Genomic DNA, 20,050 nt, shown 5'->3' on the forward strand with positions numbered 1-20,050 from the left:
CTCCGCCGCCGGACAGGGTTGGTGAAGGGGGAGGGGTGGGGAGAGGGGAACTGCATTCTTGAGGCAAATACTGACAGCCGTCCCACCTAGAGTCGCCTGCCTGCCTCTGAATAACCAGTAAGACACGGGGCGGGGCGCGGTGCTTTTTGTGCTGCAGGCCGCGACGCAACCTTCCGCGGTGGAGAGCTGCAGCTACGTGCTCCTTTTCAATCAGCGGCAGACAAATGTCCGCGCGGCCTTTTTCCGCCTGCCGGCGACCCTCGTTAATTTACGACGCCGCCAGAGCCGCCGCCGTCGCTGGCGTCGCAGTGGCACGCGCCGACCCTCCCCCCCTCCCCCCATCACCAGCGCGTACGTGCGCCACATGCGGCGCCGGCGGCGGCGGCGGCGGCGGACAATGGCGGTCCCCGGTTCAGTTCCCGCACGCGACACACCGCGCCGAGCGATGCCACAAAACGACCAGCCAGCGCCCGCAGCCTGTGCTGAATGGCAGGACGCGTTCACCTTCGTCGACAGTACCGGCTGTCGGCGGCCCGACACACAGACAAAGCCGGTCCTCCCGCTCGTCGGCGGCTTCTGTCATCGCTACGATCTCGCGCGGCGGTTGGAAAGCCTCTTTATATTCAGTGGAATTCTCGCCGTCCAGTCTACTCTTTTCGTTACAAGCCGTACTACATTGTCCTACTGGAAACAAGGTATCTGATCAAAACGGAGCCGAAATTTTGAATTTGCTAGTTAACCATGTATCGTACAACACCGATGAGCCAAAACATTTCCACCACTGCCAGCTACGGGACTGGATGCCACCTGTGGCGTTTCGAAAACTGTATAAGGGGGGCAAAGACGAATGGGCCTTGACTGTGTCAATAATACATTTGGGAATGAACGCTTCTCCCGCCATTCAGAACAGTCCAATCAACGCCTAGTGTAACATACCAACAATCAAAGAAAGAACTGAAGCTAAGAAACAAAGACGACATTTTTTTATGGTAAATCTGTAGTGCATAAGAAAGCTACGGATATTGAAGGGAGTACAAGGCGCGCTCTTTACAAAAAGTGATGTTCGTTTCAAGAATGCTCGAAATTTCAAACAAAGCGTCAATCTGACGATGCACAGCAAACTGCCGAATCAGCACGAAAATTTGTAGATACGATAAACAAACTTATCCCATCGTTCAGTAAGGAATTTTTTTTCAAATCCAACCAATCGGGATTTGAAGCGGAAACGCATGTGAACGGAACCTTGGAAATTAGAGGTATCAAGAAATTTCTATAAAAATTAACAAACATCGATGCCTTAATGCAATCGTATATAATTATGTCGACTGTTAATCTGGAATTGTGGATGGTAAATTGGCTGGAAAGTTAAAATGCTGCGAGAAGTTGGAGGTGTTCTGCCCCCTACGATTCTTTCTCGTCTGCGTGATCTTGCAAGGGCAGTAGGGAATATTTACATCACAGCAAGCAGTAGTGGGAAAATGGACGTAAGAGATTATGGTATGTTCACTGCTTTTGGCAAATAGCTGGTCGAAATAACTTGATCTTACTTGATTTCTGGTCTACGTATCAAACTCATTTTCCTTTAGAGCGAACTATCCCTCCTGAAAAGTGTATAACATTGCTTTTCATACCACCTGGAACCACCAGAAAATTCAGCCTCTGGACTTTTTTTCCTCGCCTATGAAACCTATTACCGGACTATCTCCAGCTGAGCCTGAAAGGATATCTAGTTTCACGACAAGGTCCACAACAACTGTTTCGCGCCGGCCGCTGTGGCCGAGCGGTTCTAGGCGCTTCAGTCCGGAACCACGCGACTTCTACGGTCGCAGTGTCGAATACTGCCTCGGGCATGGATGTGTGTGATGTCCGTAGGTTAGTTAGGTTTAAGTAGTTCTATGTTCTAGAGGACTAATGACAAAAAATGTTCAAATGTGTGTGAAATCTAATGGGACTTAACTGCTCAGGTCATCAGTCCCTAAGCTTACACACTACTTAACCTAAATTATCCTAAGGACAAACACACACACCCATGCCCGAGGGAGGACTCGAACCTCCGCCGGTACCAGCCGCACAGTCCACGACTGCAGCGCCTTAGACCGCTCGGCTAAGAACTGATGACCTCAGATGTTAAGTCCCATAGTGCTCAGAGCCATTTGAACTGTTTCGCATTCGGTTGAGTGCCGACGTATTCTATCAGTTCTCATCACCCCGTTACACCAGTAGGATATATATGCATCCTTTAAGAATGGATACCTAGCTGAACATCCTGCGCGGTTTGTAACTCCAAAGGAGTTCGCCTTCGATCCCAAAGGTGCGAACCTTTGTGATCACTGTGGCGCGCCATATTTCATTCGGTGTTGATGGTGAAAGCTAATGGTTTGTTTTCAACATTTCTTGAATGGCGACGACGTTAATTTTGTGAAGTGTAATACATACATCCCATAGAACGTAAGTTCACGGACAGTCGTGTTCTGTCGTCCTCCTCATTAGCAGCTACTGTTTTTCCTGACATTACTGTTAACACAACACTTTCAAGTGAGCCTTACTAAAGATTGAAGTTGCGACCTCGCTCTCAAGAGGTTCCTCGTTAGTCCGCCACTGTTCGAGAAACTGTTGCAATTCATTTAGTTGCTAGCAATGACCATAATAGGTAGTGCCATGCTAGGATATATATCAGAGAGAGAGGGGGGGGGAGGAGGGAGGGAGATAGAGAACACCCTTACGAAACGCAGATGTAGAATGCCAGTTGAAGAAAGGACTTGCTCAATCGTTAGGTGCCACGTTCACAGATCTGCAGCATGGTAGTGGTAGGCGAGGAAGCAATCCCGAAAAGCAATTACGCACGATCTGGAAAGCAGCTGGCGGCACTGACAGCTGCCGCGGTTCGCACGTGTAATTGTTCCGCGAAGGCGCCGACCATCTGCATCGTAGGCTGCCGCAGGCGATCCGTCTGGAACCACCGTCAGTCGCGCCGCTCGCCGGTAATAGGCATTGGTTCCGGCCGCGGTGCGCCGGGCTACAGCCGAACTGACTCAGCATCTGCTCGCGCTGCCAACTGCTGCGAATGAAATCGTCCGAACCGCCTGTGGACTTGCACTCACAACTGGGGACGACCTTTCGTTATTCTAGGTTGGCGCATAAGTTCGCAGAGTTTTTATTTGGCATGTCGGTATTCAGGTTGCTACGAGCTTATTTATCGTCATTTTTAATTTTGAGCTCACTGTCGCTATTTCAGATTATATATTGTCATTTTGTCATTTGGAGATAGTGAGTGGAGCAGTGCACGGTAGAAAATGGAGTGTCAATTGGAGAAATCGGTACATTTCGAACATATTCTTCCGTTTCAGTTCAGTAGAGGGGTGGCAGCATCGGAGGCAGCCAGAAATATTCGTGATGTGTATGGTGATAATGCCATCGAACAGAGCATTGCAAGGAAACGACGTTCTCGTTTTAGGGAGGACATTAGTGACTTTCCACGTTCATGAAGACCTTCGAGACTTGATGAAGATCGTCTAAACGCATTAATCCACAATGATTCACATCATTGTACTCGAGAATTGACAAAAGTGATGAACTGTGATCATTTCACCATGGTGCGACATTTGCATGCAGATTCAAAAGTCTGGTGGGTACCGCATCGTCTGCTTGCTCGCATCAATTAGGTCATCAACAACATCGACCATTCCCATCCTGTGTTGTTATGCTAACATAAGGGATAGAGGGGAATGTTGAGCCAAAACAAAGCAGCAACTCCCCGTACAAAGACTTGATCGCTTCCAAAAAAGATAATGTAGTGCACATAGTGGAACAGCGAAAGTATGATGTACTGCGAATTGCTTCCTTAGGACGTAACCATCACTGCTGACATTTATTGTCAACACTAAGACGTCCTGGAGACGCAATCGAAGAACAACGACGAGGAGGACCACTCCACTCCACGACAAAGCCAGCCCGCAATCTTTTAGACTGACAAAAAGCTCCATACAGGAGTTTGGTTGGGAAGTCGTTTGACACCCACCCTATTCATCTGATCTTGCGCCCTCAGATTCCCACTTTCTCCAGTTTCTATCCAACAACCTTCAAGAAACTTCCTTTGTAAGATGAAAATGCGCTCCGAACAAAGCCACGTGATTCGTATAGTCAGAGAATCTAAAAGTTACTCCAAGGTTGGCTGACTGCTGTAAATAGTGAAGGAGAATATATTATTGATGACTAAATTCTCTGTTATGTTTACCTGTTGTTTTTATTGTATGGTCCGCCCCATTAGCTGAATGGTCTTTGTTTGGCAGAGGCACAAGTGGTGGTGGCCCGTAGGGATGGCTATGATTTTATTTCTTTTTGTTAGGTACCCCACAAAAATATAATATAAAACAGCAGACCGTCGCACAAAAGAAAGGTCAGCGCGTTGGAATGCCACGCACGGGGGCCCGGGTTCGATTCCCAGTTGGGGCGGGAGATTTTCTCCCCTCAGTTACTGGGTGTTGTGCTTTCCTCATAATCATTTCATCCCCATTGTCGACCCGCAAGTCGCCCAATGTGGCGTCGCGCTCAATAAGACTTGCACTTGGCGACCGAACATCCCGACTGGGAACTCCTGGCCACTGACGCCATACGCTCATTTCCATTTTATTGTGTAGAAAAATGCTACGAACTTACGCACGATTCTAATATAATGCTGTATCGATTTCTTACGTGCATTTTCTGTGGTTGCGTATGGGGTATACTGATGAGATGGACCTTAGTCATCAGCTACTGCAGGGTGTGAACCCGACTTCGTCGAAAAAATTGCAGATATTGCTGTGGGATAGTTTCTGAGTATTTCGATACCAATGACTCCAGCAACTCGATCCAGAGTAATTGCACCTCTTTTAATTTCTTACCCAATTTACTTCTGTATCTGTATTCTTCTTCTTCTTTTTTAGCGTTTGTCCCCCTGGAGGCAGGGTCCGCTATGTGGATTCGCTGTCTCCACTTTGTTCGATCGTGGGCCGGGTCTGGATGAAGAGTTGCAGCCTTCAGGTCGTTGTGCAGAGAGTCGGCTCATCGTTGTTTCGGTCGGCCCTTCGGTCTCTTTCTCAGGACTTCCACTGCGTATGTTGCCTTTGCCGTGGTACAGTCCTCCGTGCCAATGCAGCGCGTGTCCAACCCATCGCAGACTCTTTCTCGCATTTCCTTCCGCATCGTTGCGTGCATTGACATTCCAAACGTGATGTCACCTTTCTATCTAAGCATCTTGGTCCCCAGGACCCCCAACCGTCGTTCTGTCTCTTCTGACGCTGGCCAACATTCCATGTGGTAGAGAGCAACAGGACGAGTAACAGTCCGATAGATCTTTGACTTCAGAACGATCTTTAATCCGACGATCGCAGGCGACGCCTGCTGTCGTCAGTCTCTTCATATAGGCTGCTTACGTCCTTGCGCTGATCTCTTCTGTAAGGTGGCCATCGATAGGGATTGTAGAACCGAGTTACTAACATTTTGACATTGCTGAGCGTCCCAACTTCTCGTGGGTATTACGTCATATACTTAGTTTTCTGTCCGTTAAGCCGCAGGCCATATCACGCTAGTCGGTCTTCCACTGTTGTGTTTTGTGCTGTAGATCAAACTTGTTCTCCGGAGCCAACATGACGCCATCAACATAGGGAACCGCTTCAGCTATCCGTGCATAAGTCACCGCGTGATCCAAACTGTCATATGTCGTCATGCAAGTGCCACAACCCGTACTCGTACGTTACTCCAGCAATGTTTATTGAGAGTCGAGGGCCTGGTACTGGCGAATAAATACGTAATAGTACTGCTTGTGTTACTAAGAAATACGAAGAATGCATCCACATCCGAAGGAACACTGCTTCACACTTCTTAATAACATAGGCACTGCTATTTCGTAGTGACGAGCCAATGGAAACCACAGGGCTCTAATAACAAACCAGAAAGAAAAAGTTCCTGAACAACCTCCGAGATGCTGTCAGTGGGGCTCAGGTGCCCCTCCTGTACGTGAGAAATACAAAAAGTGGCCCTGGCGGTATTTCACCTCCAGAAAGCTCAAATAAAATTTATAAGTACGTTGTAGCAAACAGACGAGAATATATAGATTGGCTCCATTTGCTACGCCTGACTAATCTTTTTTTGACGCTTATGCGTTATTGCAGGCTATGTACAATTTAAGATGCATCAGGTTGCTAACGAGGCAAAACGACATAGCAGGAAAAGTAAATGCTATGTCACACCAGTATTAGTGTACTACCGTTATACGTTCTTTCTTCTCTCATTGTAATATGCACAATATTGTTGGATGTAGTTCAGTTACTTCTGTTTACAAAGATAGGATATATTAATGAAAGTACTAACATGTAAGATGCAAAAAAAAATACATTACAGTTAGTAACATTTCAGAATGTTAATATTTATTTTCTGAAATAACAGAAAAAAGTGTCTTACATTTGGAACACCTCACGTGTGTCAGGCTTTACTCGTCACTCGCCTCGCCTTTGTCTGATCTTTTTTTTTTTTCTTCTTCAGCAGCCATTTGTTGCATGACACTCGACCACCACACGCCAGTCATCACGACTGACGCCCTTCAGCATAGTGCTGTAGACTTGATGACCAGTGGGGATAGAGGCGTCGTTGCTACTACACGTGGCCACTCTGTGTATTAAATTTCGCATCGTATACACGCGCAATTCACCTTCATATTAGATCACGTAGTCGTTGGTCCGTGCACGACAATGCACGGTCCCAGTACTTTTCATAATCCCTTGCGCGAATATGCGATTTTTCAGGGAGTCACATCTCGGATTCTGTTGATCACAGAGATGAGGGGTCAAATATTTTGGATAGTCTTTGGCCTAGCAAGCATTTGTACAACGTACCTATCGGCGGAACGTGCATAATGTAACTATCCTACTGAACAGGGTCAAAGTTTGAACATTACGTGCTTCCACTAGCCCATAAAAATTGAGAACAGTATTGTCTACGGTGGACCTTAGACGACTTATAAAAGCGCCATCTGTTTGTGGACGGTCCCTGAGCAAATTCCAGAAAACCATGATTTTTCGGTACGAAAAGTACCAATTGTGGAGATGTCCACTTCTATAATTTATATTCGTGGCAGACGGTCAAAACTTTTACCATTTGTTTTTAAGGTGATATATTCCGTGAACCTTGAAAAAGTTTTGATATCATTATCCGTTATCGAGATCCAGAAGTTCAAAATTATCTTACTTATGCACTTAAAATACGCGCGTAATATCTGGTCTGAGGAGAGAACGTAATTTTAATTGACGTAATGAACACATGGCAACAGTTCTAGTGACATCGAAAAGGTTCTGAGGCCACTGAAGCATGGTTTTAGTCCACGTTTTTTCACCAATAAAACTTAATGACGCGTTGTCTCTGTATAATGGGCACTTCACGCTTATACAGATATGCCCAAAATGGTTCTGCAGTCATGCATGCCTGAAGAGTACTTAAAATGACTGCCAGTAGTTATGTAGAACTAGAGAGGCTGTAAATTCGGTGAAGTATTCCTAATAACATTTTTCCCATTTTTTAGATACTAATAATAAGTTGGTTGTTTTCGGTGATCTGCGATTGAACAGTGAAAACGTCCAGAAAAAATATGCAAGAAACGCTTCTGTGTTAAGTGAAATGGGGCAGTTAGCGGAGAACTGGCAGCGGTAAGGTACTGCGAAGTAGAACCTGAAATTTGCACTCGAAAAATATTTATATGAGAATATCAGTTAAAATTAATTACTATAAAAATTCAGATATTCCACTTTCTTTTTACTACAAAATACTTGCTTACGACGGCGGGATGAATGTATCACACAGCTCAAGAAAATTTTAAAAATTTGAATTTTGATAATGGTAGTTAGTGAGCAATAATAATTCAGCAAAAAGAATTCTCTGTTGAAACCGTATTTAAGTAAACCAGCAATAATTTTAAAATATTGAGCTATCAATAACATAATTACAGGAGGTATGTAAAGGTGAAATTTAATTAGTAGTAGTCTTCGCTGTCCCTCGTTCAATCTGTATTGGACAATCAATACTAAAACAGAAAAAGACGTATTGATGAGAAGCAGCATTCAAAAATTCTAAGAATACACCCATACCAGCCCCTGAGCCGTCATAACTAAGGACTATAAGAACAAGTGGGCGCAATACAACTTGTAAGTACGAAATGGAGCTCCAGCTATTGCACGAACATCTGCCCGCTAAATACTGAACTTCAAAGCCCACACTACAGAATCAACAATATCTTTAATAATCATAAACTTCAAGAAAATGTACACATTACATAATAAATTTAAATGACCTTTATTGGGCATATGAAATTTCACTCATAAATGGTGTTTTTAGTCTAAATAATATTTCAATAAATGAACGACAGATTTTAAAAATGAGTATCAACGATTTAAAGCCTGCAAGACTCATTTGGCTCATGCTTAAGAAAATCACTAACAACTTCACCTCATTCAGCATACTTATGTACCCGTATGTCCAACACAGATCAGTTTAGATGGCCCAAAAAAATGCCGCTACCGCTACACCGCCCTTGGAAGTGGGTTCGCTTAACCACTGAGCACAAGCACGCCACAGGACCAAGCAAGCTGCTCACCAAACAAATCCTTATTCGTCCGCTGCTCCACTCTGTCCGTATACCCATGGACCAAGCATCAAAGGCGAACGAAGGCCCTGTTGGAACTCGAACGTCGTGTTTTTGAGGCAATTGAGGTTACCAGTCCAAGACCCGCTTACATGACAGCGCTACGCTGAGAAATGCTCTTCGGTTTGCAGCCCCTTATGACGACCACTTGTGGTTGCTCATGAACTTCGTTCTCCAGCTAGCGGCAAGACGGAACTGACCAAGAGCAAAGCAGTTTGGTGTTAAGTCACCGCGGGCGGTCGTGTGCACGCCCACTAGCGAGAGCCAGGAAGGAGGCTGCTTAATGAGCACCAAAGATGCAGCCTCCTGCTATTGGTGAGAATGAGGAATCGACAGTGACCACGGCTCATTAACCTCATATTATGCGTAATTATTTTGTCGTTTATATGTATCAAGTATATAAATGTGTGGAAATTCTATCTATCTATCTATCGCTTGCGCCTTGTCCCGCATTTACCAGGGTCGGCCATGGTTAACCGGATTTGGCATGTTAATTGTAAGGGGTGGCCGGATGCCCTTCCTGCCGCCACCCCGTACCCCCCAGGACGGAATTAGTGTACCCCAGTTGTCTGCATCTAGTGTAGATCGTGAAATAGTGTCAATGTGAGTCGTGGAACTTAGGCGGGACTTGGGGACCAGCCCGGTATTCACCTAATAGGATGTGGAAAACCGCCTAAAAACCACACCCAGGCTGGCCCGCACACTGGCCGTCGTCGTTAATCCGCCGGGCGGATTTGATCCGGGGCCGGCGCGCCTACCCGAGACCAGAAAACAGCGCATTAGCACTCTCGGCTATCCTGGCGGGTTGTCTAAGTATGTAAATAAACTGTCAAAACTTAACTGACCTGTGGAACCCATTTTATATAAGTAGAAAACCCTTTGAAAAAAAGGGAACCAGCGGGAAAATTTTCATATTTAAAATACTCTAACTCAAAAGTGTGGAATCAGCTGCCTCATTCCGTCTTGATCACCAAAAATTTTGGTATGCGAGCACATTCGCGCTTTTTGTGCTGAAAGTAGCAGAGAGACAGTGACGCTGGAAGAGAGAGAAGACAGTGATGGTTAGAGAGAGGAAATGGCAGTGAAAGAGAAAGAGTGATGGATCGAGGTGATAGTAATGTGAGACAGGGAGAGAGGAAATATTGGTGGTTAGTAAGAGACAATGACAGTAAAGAGACAGATCGAGATAGAAGCAGTGTGACGAAAAGAGAGAGGAGTCAGTGGATATAAAAAATGCTGGTGACTGGAGACCATACATACGTTTGAGCGACTTGGACCCTCCCAGATCGGTGAACTTTAACACGAAGGTGAAGGGGAGGCCGAATTTTGGTCCAAAGGTGTAGGGAAAAATTAAGTTGGATCCCCACGAGTATTTGAGGTGCCTAGGTGTGGTGCAGATAGTGGCAGTGCGAACAGCGTAAGTGAGAGAGGAGACGGTGGGATATACTGTAGCACAATGCAAAAAAAGGGAGACAGTGGGAGACATACATGTATAAACAGTTGCAGTGAGCGGGAGATGCTGAGTATGAAGGCTTCATTACAGAGAGTGACTGGCTAAAAGGATTTAGAATGTTTTGTATTAAAAGAACGTGAATACGTCCGCATGCCAAAATTTTTGGTGAGGAAGGCGGAATGAGGACTGAGGCAGATGATTCGCCATTTTTTTTGTTGCAGTCTTTTAACGAAGAAGATATTCGCCTTTTTTGAGCTACGATAGGACAATTTTTCCGCTGGTCCTACTGTACTCCATAAGCACTGTAAGGTAAAATTTCGTTATTTGATATCCTTCCTATCAATTTTAATGGCTAACAATGTCTATGAAAATTGTTAAATACATATATACGTGGCATCTGTTCTTTTGGATATGTCCAAAAGATCTGACACTACATATGTTTATAACTACGGCGATCAAAGCCTATAATACCTTCAGTGTACATGCGCATCAAACTCAAACTCTTGCTGGAATCGGTGAGTTTCCGCAAGTAATGAAGCTAATGATGAGCATGGGCACTACATCAGTAGTGTCTGATATAAGCTGAGTATTTAGGTCTGACGAGAGGCGTGCTAGACTAATGCCGGAGGTTGTGGTCTGGAGATAAACATGTCGATTCTGTAAATAAGTAACATGTTTGGCCGGTGTTTCCTTCTTTTCAAGACTCTCTTATATTTTGTACACAGACAAAATGTAAACTTACAATAAAATTGAACACTGCAGTAAAACTTACAGTACATACAACAAAATTTCAGTGAAAAAAAGTGAAGGTTCCTTTGACGAAACAAACTTGTCACCCTACGTGAGTGTTTCACTCCTAACTGAATAATTTCCGATCGTCTATAATTTAATTTCTTACCACCAGTACTAATGACTAGAGTTTGGCTCTACGAAAACTACGGTTCGGTGGTTTTGGAAACAATACGTAAATGACGTACCAAATGATAGGATTATCCGTAGTATTGCTAGCGGTGGTAGGGAAAGACACATAAATGAATGCGTGATAGTGAAACGGGGAGCCGACGACTTCTCTTTTGTTTTTTTTTTGTTTCTTTGTTTTGCACATAATTAGAACCACACATCTTTCAGTTTGGACCATTACTGTTTCTTACAAATTACACTGAAGTGCCAAAGAAACTGGTATAGACACGCGTATTAAAATACAGAGATATGTAAACAGGCAGAACACGGCACTGCGGTCGGCAACTCTTATACAAGACATGAGTCTGACGCGGTTGTTAGATTCGGTTACTGCTGCTTCAATGGCAGGCTATCAAGATCTAAGTGAATTTGAACGTGGTGCCATAATCGGCGCACGAGCGATGGGACACTGCACCTCCGAGGTAGCGATGAAGTCGGCATTTTTTCGTACGACCACTTCACGAGTATACCGTGAATACCAGGAACGCGGTAAAACATCAAATCTCCGACGTCGCTGCGGCCGGAGAAAGATCCTGCAAGAACGGGACCAATGACGACTGAAGAGAATCGTTCAACGTGACAGAAGTTCAACCCTTCCGCAAATTGCTTCAGATTTCAATTCTGGGCCATCAACAAGTGTCGGCGTGCGAACCATTCAACGAAACATAATCGATATGGGCTTTCGGAGCCGAAGGACCACTCGTGTACCCTTGATGCCTGCAGGAGACAAAGCTTTACGCCTCGCCTGAGCCCGTCAACACCGACATTGCACTCTTGATGACTGGAAACATGTTGCCTGGTCGCACGAGTTTCGTTTCAAACTGTATCGAGCGGATGGACGTCTACGGGTATGGAGATGACCTGATGAATCCATGAACGCTGCATGTCAGCAAGGGACTGTTCAAACTGGGGGAGGATGTGTAATGATGTGGGGTGTGTGCAGTTACATGGAACCCGAGATACGTCTAGGTACGACTCAGACAGATAACACGTACATAAGCACCCTGTCTGATCACCTGCATCCATTCATGTCCATTATGCATTCCGACGGACTTGGGCAATTCCGGCAGGACAATGCCACACCCCACAGGTCCCTAACTGCTGCAGAGTGGCTCTTCTGAGTTTAAAGACTTAACGCTTACCACCAAGCTCCGCACCAAACTCCCGAGACATTAAAGTTATTGTGCATATCTGGGATGCGTTGTAATGTGCTGTTCAGAAGAGATCTCCACCCCCTCGTACCCTTATGGATATATGGAAAGCCCTGCAGGATTCATGGTGTCAATTCCCTCCAGCACTACTTCAGACATTAGTCGAGTCTGTGCCACGTCGTGTTGCGGCACTTCTGCGTGCTCGCGGGAGCTCCTACAGGCTATTAGGCAGGTGTGCCACTTTCTTTGGCTCTTTGGTGTATAAGTTGCGTTTCATAAGTAATAAAAATTAGTCAGTCACGTAACATCTGCATCTTTACATAGCCAAAGAAATTAGTTTTGGTAATAGGTAGACGACATGCGCAGATATGAAGGAATCCATATAATTACTGATGCTGTTTTGTTCTCATTTCGATCAAATGTAAGAGTTTTCTGGTATTAATGAAAAATGTTAAAGTTCTTTATGAGTAGCAGAAACAAGTTTTATATTACCTCGACGAGGTATTAAAGCGATGTTTGGTATGCTATTGTTTTGTGTTTTTTTTCTTTTTTACCTTCTTTCAAGAAATCGTATTTTCTAGAGCTTCGTGATAAATCTGTATTTATTATTTTTTTAAACTTTTACTACAATACCCCTCGGTTTCAGGTTAAACATCAACCGTTTTCAAATAAAACCTGAATTGAACACTGACTATTCCAAAATGATTCAAATGGCACTGAGCACTATGGGACTTAACATCTGTGGTCATCAGTCCCCTAGAACTTAGAACAACTTAAACCTAACTAATCTAAGGACATCACGCACATCCATGCCCGAGGCAGGATTCGAACCTGCGACCGTAGCAGTCGCGCGGTTCCGGACTGCGCGCCTAGAACCGCCAGACCACCGCGGCCGGTGACTATTCCAATTTTATTATAAAAACTGTTTAAGTAAAAGACAGGTGGGTGAACACGTAGAACAAAAATCTTCTGTACATCACACGGCTCTCTGTATAGCGTCACTCAATTTCTAGCCTGTTCACCGCTTCCGGTTTCTAGGAGAATCTTGTAAGATATTGGTCGCATACACAAACGAAGCGATCGAAATGATATAATGCCCGATAGATATGCAACACATTTAACACACAGACAATGCGTTTACCATCTTAACTGAACAATGCTACAAGCAAAATTACCGTAGTCTACGCTCACTTATAATAGTCTACGGTAGCTTACAATAGTTTCACACTGAGGTAACAAAAGACATGGGATAGCGACGTGCACACATACAGATGGTTGTAGTACCGGGTAAGCAAGGCATAAAAGCGAAGTGCATTGGCGGAGCTGTCATTTCTTCTCAGATGATTTATGTAAAAAGCTTTCCGACGCTATAGTGGCCACACGACGGGAATTAATAGACTCCGAACGCGGAATGCTAGTTGGAGCTAGTCGTATGGGACTTTCAGTGTAGGAAATCGTTAGGGAATTCAATTTTCCGGGGTCCACAGTGTCAAGAGTGTGCCCAGAATACCATATTTCAGGCATTACTTCTCATCACGAACAACGTAGTGGCCGACGGCGGCGGCGTTTTGTATAGGTGTCAGTGCTTACCGACAAGAAACACTGTGAAGTAACCGCAGAAATCAATGTGGGACGAGCGACTAACGTAAAATGGTTCAAAGGGCTCTGAGCACTATGGGACTTAACTTCTGAGGTCATTAGTCCCCTAGAACTTAGAACTACTTAAACCTAACTAATCTATGGACATCACACACATCCATGCCCGAGGCAGGATTCGAACCTGCGACCGTAGCGGTCGCGCGGTTCAAGACTGTAGCGCCTAGAACCGCTCGGCCACACCGGCCGGCAACGCGACCAGCGTAACCTTTAGGATTGTGCGGCGAAATTTGGTATCAATGGGCTTGGCAGCAGACGACTAACGCGAGTGCCTTTGCTATCAGTACGATAGCGCCTAAAGTGCCTCTCCAGGGCTCGTGACCATATCGGTTGGATTCTAGAAGACTGGAAAACCGTGGTCTGGTCAGGTGAGTGCCGATTTCAGTTGGTAAGAGCTAATGGTAGGATTCGAGTGTGAAGCAGACTCCACGATGCCATGGACACAGGTAGTCAACAAGGCACTGAGCTAGCTGGTGATGGCTCCATAATGGTGTGGGCTTTATTTACGTGGAATTGAGTGAGTCCTCGGTAATGTTCTACTGCTTGGTGACAATTTGCAGCCATTCATAGACTTAATGTTCCCAAACAACAATGTCGTTTTTGCGGATGACAATGCACCATGTCTACGGGCCAACTGTTCGCGATTGGCTTGAAGAAATTTCTGGACAGTTTGATCGAATAATTTGTCCAAACAGGTCATCCGACGTGAATCCCATCGAATATTTGTGGCATATTAGAGACCGCAAAGGACTTGGAGGGGCAGTTGAACGGAATGGATAGTGTCTTGAAAGGAGGATATAAGATGAACATCAACAAAAGCAAAACGAGGATAATGGAATGTAAACGAATTAAGTCGGGTGATGCTGAGGGAATTAGATTAGGAAATGAGACACTTAAAGTAGTAAAGGAGTTTTGCTATTTGGGGAGCAAAATAACTGATGATAGTCGAAGGTTTTTTTTTTTTTTTTTTTTTTTTTTTTTTTTTTTTTTTTTTTTTTTTTTTTTTTTTTGCAGAATGGGACTTAACTGCTGTGGCCATCAGTCCCCTAGAACTTAGAACTACTTAAACCTAACTAACCTAAGGCCATCACACACATCCATGCCCGAAGCAGGATTCGAACCTGCGACCTTAGCGGTCGCGCGGTTCCAGACTGTAGCGCCTAGAACCGCTCGGCCTCTTAGGCCGGCTGGTCGAAGCAGAGAGGATATAAAATGTAGACTTGCAATGGCAAGGAAAGCGTTTCTGAAGAAGAGAAATTTGTTAACATCGAGTATAGATTTAAGTGTCAGTAACTCGTTTCTGAATGTATTTATATGGATTGTAGCCATGTATGGAAGTGAAAAGTGGACGATAAATAGTTTAAACAAGAAGAGAATAGAAGCTTTCGAAATGTGGTGCTACAGAAGAATGCTGAAGATTAGATGGGTAGCCGGCCGCGGTGGCCGTGCGGTTCTAGGCGCTGCAGTCCGGAACCGCCGGACTGCTACGGTCGCAGGTTCGACTCCTGCCTCGGGCATGGGTGTCTGTGATGTCCTTAGGTTTGTTAGGTTTAAGTAGTTCTAAGTTCTAGGGGACTGATGACCTAGCCAGCCGAAGTGGCCGTGCGGTTAAAGGCGCTGCAGTCTGGAACCGCAAGACCGCCACGGTCGCAGGTTCGAATCCCGCCTCGGGCATGGATGTTTGTGATAGGTTAGTTAGGTTTAACTAGTTCTAAGTTCTAGGGGACTAATGACCTCAGCAGTTGAATCCCATAGTGCTCAGAGCCATTTTTTGAACTGATGACCTAAGATGTTAAGTCCCATAGTGCTCAGAGCCATTAGATGGGTAGATCACATAACTAATGAGGAGGTATTGAATAGGATTGGGGAGAAGAGAAGTTTGTGGCACAACTTGACTAGAAATAGGGATCGGTTGGTAGGACATGTTCTGAGGCATCAAGGGATCACCAATTTAGTACTGAAGGGCAGCGTGGAGGGTAAAAATCGTAGAGGGAGACCAAGAGATGAATACGCTAAGCGGATTCAGAAGGATGTAGGTTGGCGTAGGTACTGGGAGATGAAGAAGCTTGCAGAGGATAAAGTAGCATGGAGAGCTGCATCAAACCAGTCTCAGGACTGAAGACCACAACAACAACGTAATCTAAAGATCAGTTCGTGCACAAAATTATACTCTGGCAACACTGTCGGATTTATGGATGGCTGCAGAAACAGTGTGGCGCAATATTTCTGCAAGGGACTACCAACGACTGGAGTCCCTGCCACGTCGAGTTGCTGCACTGCGCAATGCAAAAGGAGGTATCCCATTATTTTTGTTATCTCCGTGTACAACTGTAGTGGTGACAGTGGGTAGAAGCTTACGATCGCACAATTTTGTAGCGAACGTGCATAAAGTGTATGCACTTCCTTTCGTATTCGAGGTTTCTTCACTCCTGAAAATTGCGAGGAAGTTTAGTGCCGGCGAGCAGGCCTGCACCAGCGACCCGCCAGGAAGTCGTCATCGTGTCGAGGCGAGGCGAGGCAGCGCCACGTCGTGCCTTACCGGAGTCCCAGCACGCGGCGCTGCGCGACACGGAGCGCCGTCACGAAGTGTTTTCCTAACTGTTCCCCGGCACTCACGAAATCGGCCGCCCATTACAAGAACATCGGCCGGCTGCCGGCCTGCGCAGTTTTTCGTGTACTTAATCTCTACGGTCGTCGTGCAGCCGACAAGGTGAAGTCTAAGGTCCCCGTATCCTGTGTTTCAGATGTGCTGACGTCACACCCCGGGGCGACGCGCCAGCGCGGAGCAACCGCCGTTCTACTCATGGTGAGTACTTTTCGGGTAGTAGTCTTTCTTCGTATAGGGTGCACAATCACGGTACATTTATTTTCGAAACTGATTTTCCTGCGTAGTCTGTTCTTTCGTTTTGAGATACACTTCATTTCTTTACTAGCTGCGTACCCAGTTTCCCGGATATTTATTTATTCCAATCTTCTGTTTTGCATCTCCTCCTTCCCTCTCATTGTCCATTTCTACATCTACATCTACATTTATACTCCGCAAGCCACCCAACGGTGTGTGGTGGAGGACACTTTACGTGCCACTGTCATTACATCCCTTTCCGGTTCCATTCGCGTATGGTTCGCGGGAAGAACGACTGCTGGAAAGCTTCCGTGCGCGCTCGAATCTCTCTAATTTTACATTCGTGATCTCCTCGGGAGGTATAAGTACGGGGAAGCAATATATTCGATACCTCCTCCAGAAACGCACCCTCTCGAAACCTGGACAGCAAGCTACACCGCGATGCAGAGCGCCTCTCTTGCAGAGTCTGCCACTTGAGTTTATTAAACATCTCCGTAACGCTATCACGGTTACCAAATAACCCGGTGACGAAACGCGCCGCTCTTCTTTGGATCTTCTCTATCTCCTCCGTCAACCCGACCTGGTACGGATCCCACACTGATGAGCAATACTCAAGTATAGGTCGAACGAGTGTTTTGTAAGCCACCTCCTTTGTTGATGGACTACATTTTCTAAGCACTCTCCCAACGAATCTCAACCTGGTACCCGCCTTACCAACAATTAATTTTATATGATCATTCCACTTCAAATCGTTCCGTACGCATACTCCCAGATATTTTACAGAAGTAACTGCTACCAGTGTTTGTTCCGCTATCATATAATCATACAATAAAGGATCCTTCTTTCTGTGTATTCGCAATACATTACATTTGTCTATGTTAAGGGTCAGTTGCCACTCCCTGCACCAAGTGCCTATCCGCTGCAGATCTTCCTGTATTTCGCTACAATTTTCTAATGCAGCAACTTCTTTGTATACTACAGCATCATCCGCGAAAAGCCGCATGGAACTTCCGACACTACCTACTAGGTCATTTATATATATTGTGAAAAGCAATGGTCCCATAACACTCCCCTGTGGCACGCCAGAGGTTACTTTAACGTCTGTAGACGTCTCTCCATTGAGAACAACATGCTGTGTTCTGTTTGCTAAAAACTCTTCAATCCAGCCACACAGCTGGTCTGATATTCCGTAGGCTCTTACTTTGTTTATCAGGCGACAGTGCGGAACTGTATCGAATGCCTTCCGGAAGTCAAGGAAAATAGCATCTACCTGGGAGCCTGTATCTAATATTTTCTGGGTCTCATGAACAAATAAAGCGAGTTGGGTCTCACACGATCGCTGTTTCCGGAATCCATGTTGATTCGTACAGATTACATTCTGGGTTTCCAGAAACGACATGATACGTCTCTCTGTCCATCTCCTCGACCCCCTCTCACTATCCATCTCCTTCTCCGCCTTCTCCCTGTTGGTCTTCTCCTCTTCCCTTTGTCTGCACATTCCCTCCTCTCTTGCCTGTCTATTTGTCCCTCCCTCTCTGTCCATGTCTTCCTCCCCCTTGTCTGTATTCACCTCCTCCTTCCTCTTCGCTGTCTGTTCATCTCCCCCTCCCAACTTATCTCTCCATGTTATCACACTAACCCCGATACGAAGCTGGTCATTATTATCCCCAAAGTATTTCTTTCCAGATCGTTAACTACAAGGGGCGCTCAGTAAATATTGCAACACTTTTTTTGTGAGGGCAGGCTGATTTTATTCAGGATTCCAATACACCATATTATTCCCTACCGTTTTTATTACAAAACCCTTTTTTCAACACAATCCAAGCTAAAGGAAGTAGGTTTAAAAAATAGTGCAAATGGCTCTGAGCACTATGCGACTTAACCTCTGAGGTCATCAGTCGCCCAGAACTAATTAAACCTAACTAACCTAAGGACATCACACACATCCATGCCCGAGGCAGGATTCGAACCTGCGACCGTAGCGGTCACGCGGTTCCAGACTGAAGCGCCTTTAACCGCACGGCCACAGCGGCCGGCCGAAGTAGGTTACAGTACACTTGTTCGCCTACTGCTTGAATACTGCTCACCAGTGTGGGATCCGTAGCAGATAGGGTTGATAGAAGAGATAGAGAAGATCCAGCGGAGAGCAGCGCGCTTTGTTACAGGATCATTTAGTAATCGCGAAAGCTTTACGGAGATGATAGATAAACTCCAGTGACTCTGCAAGAGAGACGCTCAGTAGCTCAGTACGGGCTTTTGTTGAAGTTTCGAGAACATTCCTTCACCGAGGAGTCATGCCGTGTATTGCTCCCTCCTACGTATATCTGGCGAATAGACCATGAGGATAAAATCAGAGAGATTAGAGCCCACACAAAGGCATACCGATAATCTTTCTTTCCACGAACAATACGAGACTGAAATAGAAGAGACGTACTGAAAGTACCCTCCGCCACACACCGTCAGGTGGCTTGCGGAGTATGGATGTAGATGTAGATATAAATGCGGCGGCCTTACACCACCTTAGTGGGAGGGCACGTACCCTCACATGAAACCACTCTACGAGATGACGTAGTATCCAGCGTACAACTGCATCAGTAGCTTCTCCATCATCCACTACTGCTTCCTACGGATTGAATCCTTTACAGAGCCAAACAGATGGAGGTTGGAAGGTGCGAGATTCGGTCTGTATTGAGGATAGAAAGAACAGTTAAACGAAGTTTTGTGATCTCCTCTCGGGTGCGCGGACTTGTGTGAGGTCTTGCACTGTCATGGAGAAGGAGAAGTTCGTTTGCATTTTTTTGGCGACGAACTCGCTACAGTGCCCAACATTGCAGCAGTCACAGCTGTGTGCACCCAGCCGGCACGCAGGAGACTGGAGAGATTTGCTCGATCTCGCTGCGATGATGACAGATACCTCGCCCAACGGCCCACCGTGACTTTATTCACTGCCAGATCTTCATAGACGCTCTGCAAGGGCCTATCAATATCTGCGATGCTCCAGTTTCTCACCAAAGGAAATTCAGTGGCAGCTCGCTGCTTGGTACGCACCTCCGTTACAGGCGCCATTTTGAAGACTATGCACAGCGCTGCCACCTAGCGGAACTTCATCAAACTGTAGCGGCTAAAGCGGGAATATTCCATGACAAGTGATTCCGCATTTTTTTTCAATCTAAATTGGCCCAGAAAAAACAAAGTGTAGCATTATTTACTGAACGTCCCTCGTAATATGTGTTCCAGATTTCGTTGAAATCGTTCCAGGGGTTTAGGATGACCTTTGCACCATTGGCTTTGCCCACGTAAGCACATGTCAAAATATTTCA

The 20,050-nt window shown here is 45.6% G+C and overlaps 1 protein-coding gene across 3 annotated transcripts in view; it reads left to right on the plus strand.

Annotated features, from left to right (window-relative positions):
• Nucleotides 1–20,050, plus strand: part of LOC126412649 (ras association domain-containing protein 10-like) — a 1,122,590-nt gene that overhangs the window by 917,880 nt on the left and 184,660 nt on the right. For all 3 annotated transcript variants that reach the window (XM_050082344.1, XM_050082343.1, XM_050082345.1), the window contains one exon: nucleotides 16,633–16,694. The gene's annotated coding sequence lies outside the window, so the exon portion shown is untranslated. The remainder of the gene's footprint in view (nucleotides 1–16,632; nucleotides 16,695–20,050) is intronic.

Source organism: Schistocerca serialis, chromosome 7 (assembly GCF_023864345.2).
Source record: "Schistocerca serialis cubense isolate TAMUIC-IGC-003099 chromosome 7, iqSchSeri2.2, whole genome shotgun sequence".
NCBI classification, from domain to species: domain Eukaryota; kingdom Metazoa; phylum Arthropoda; class Insecta; order Orthoptera; family Acrididae; genus Schistocerca; species Schistocerca serialis.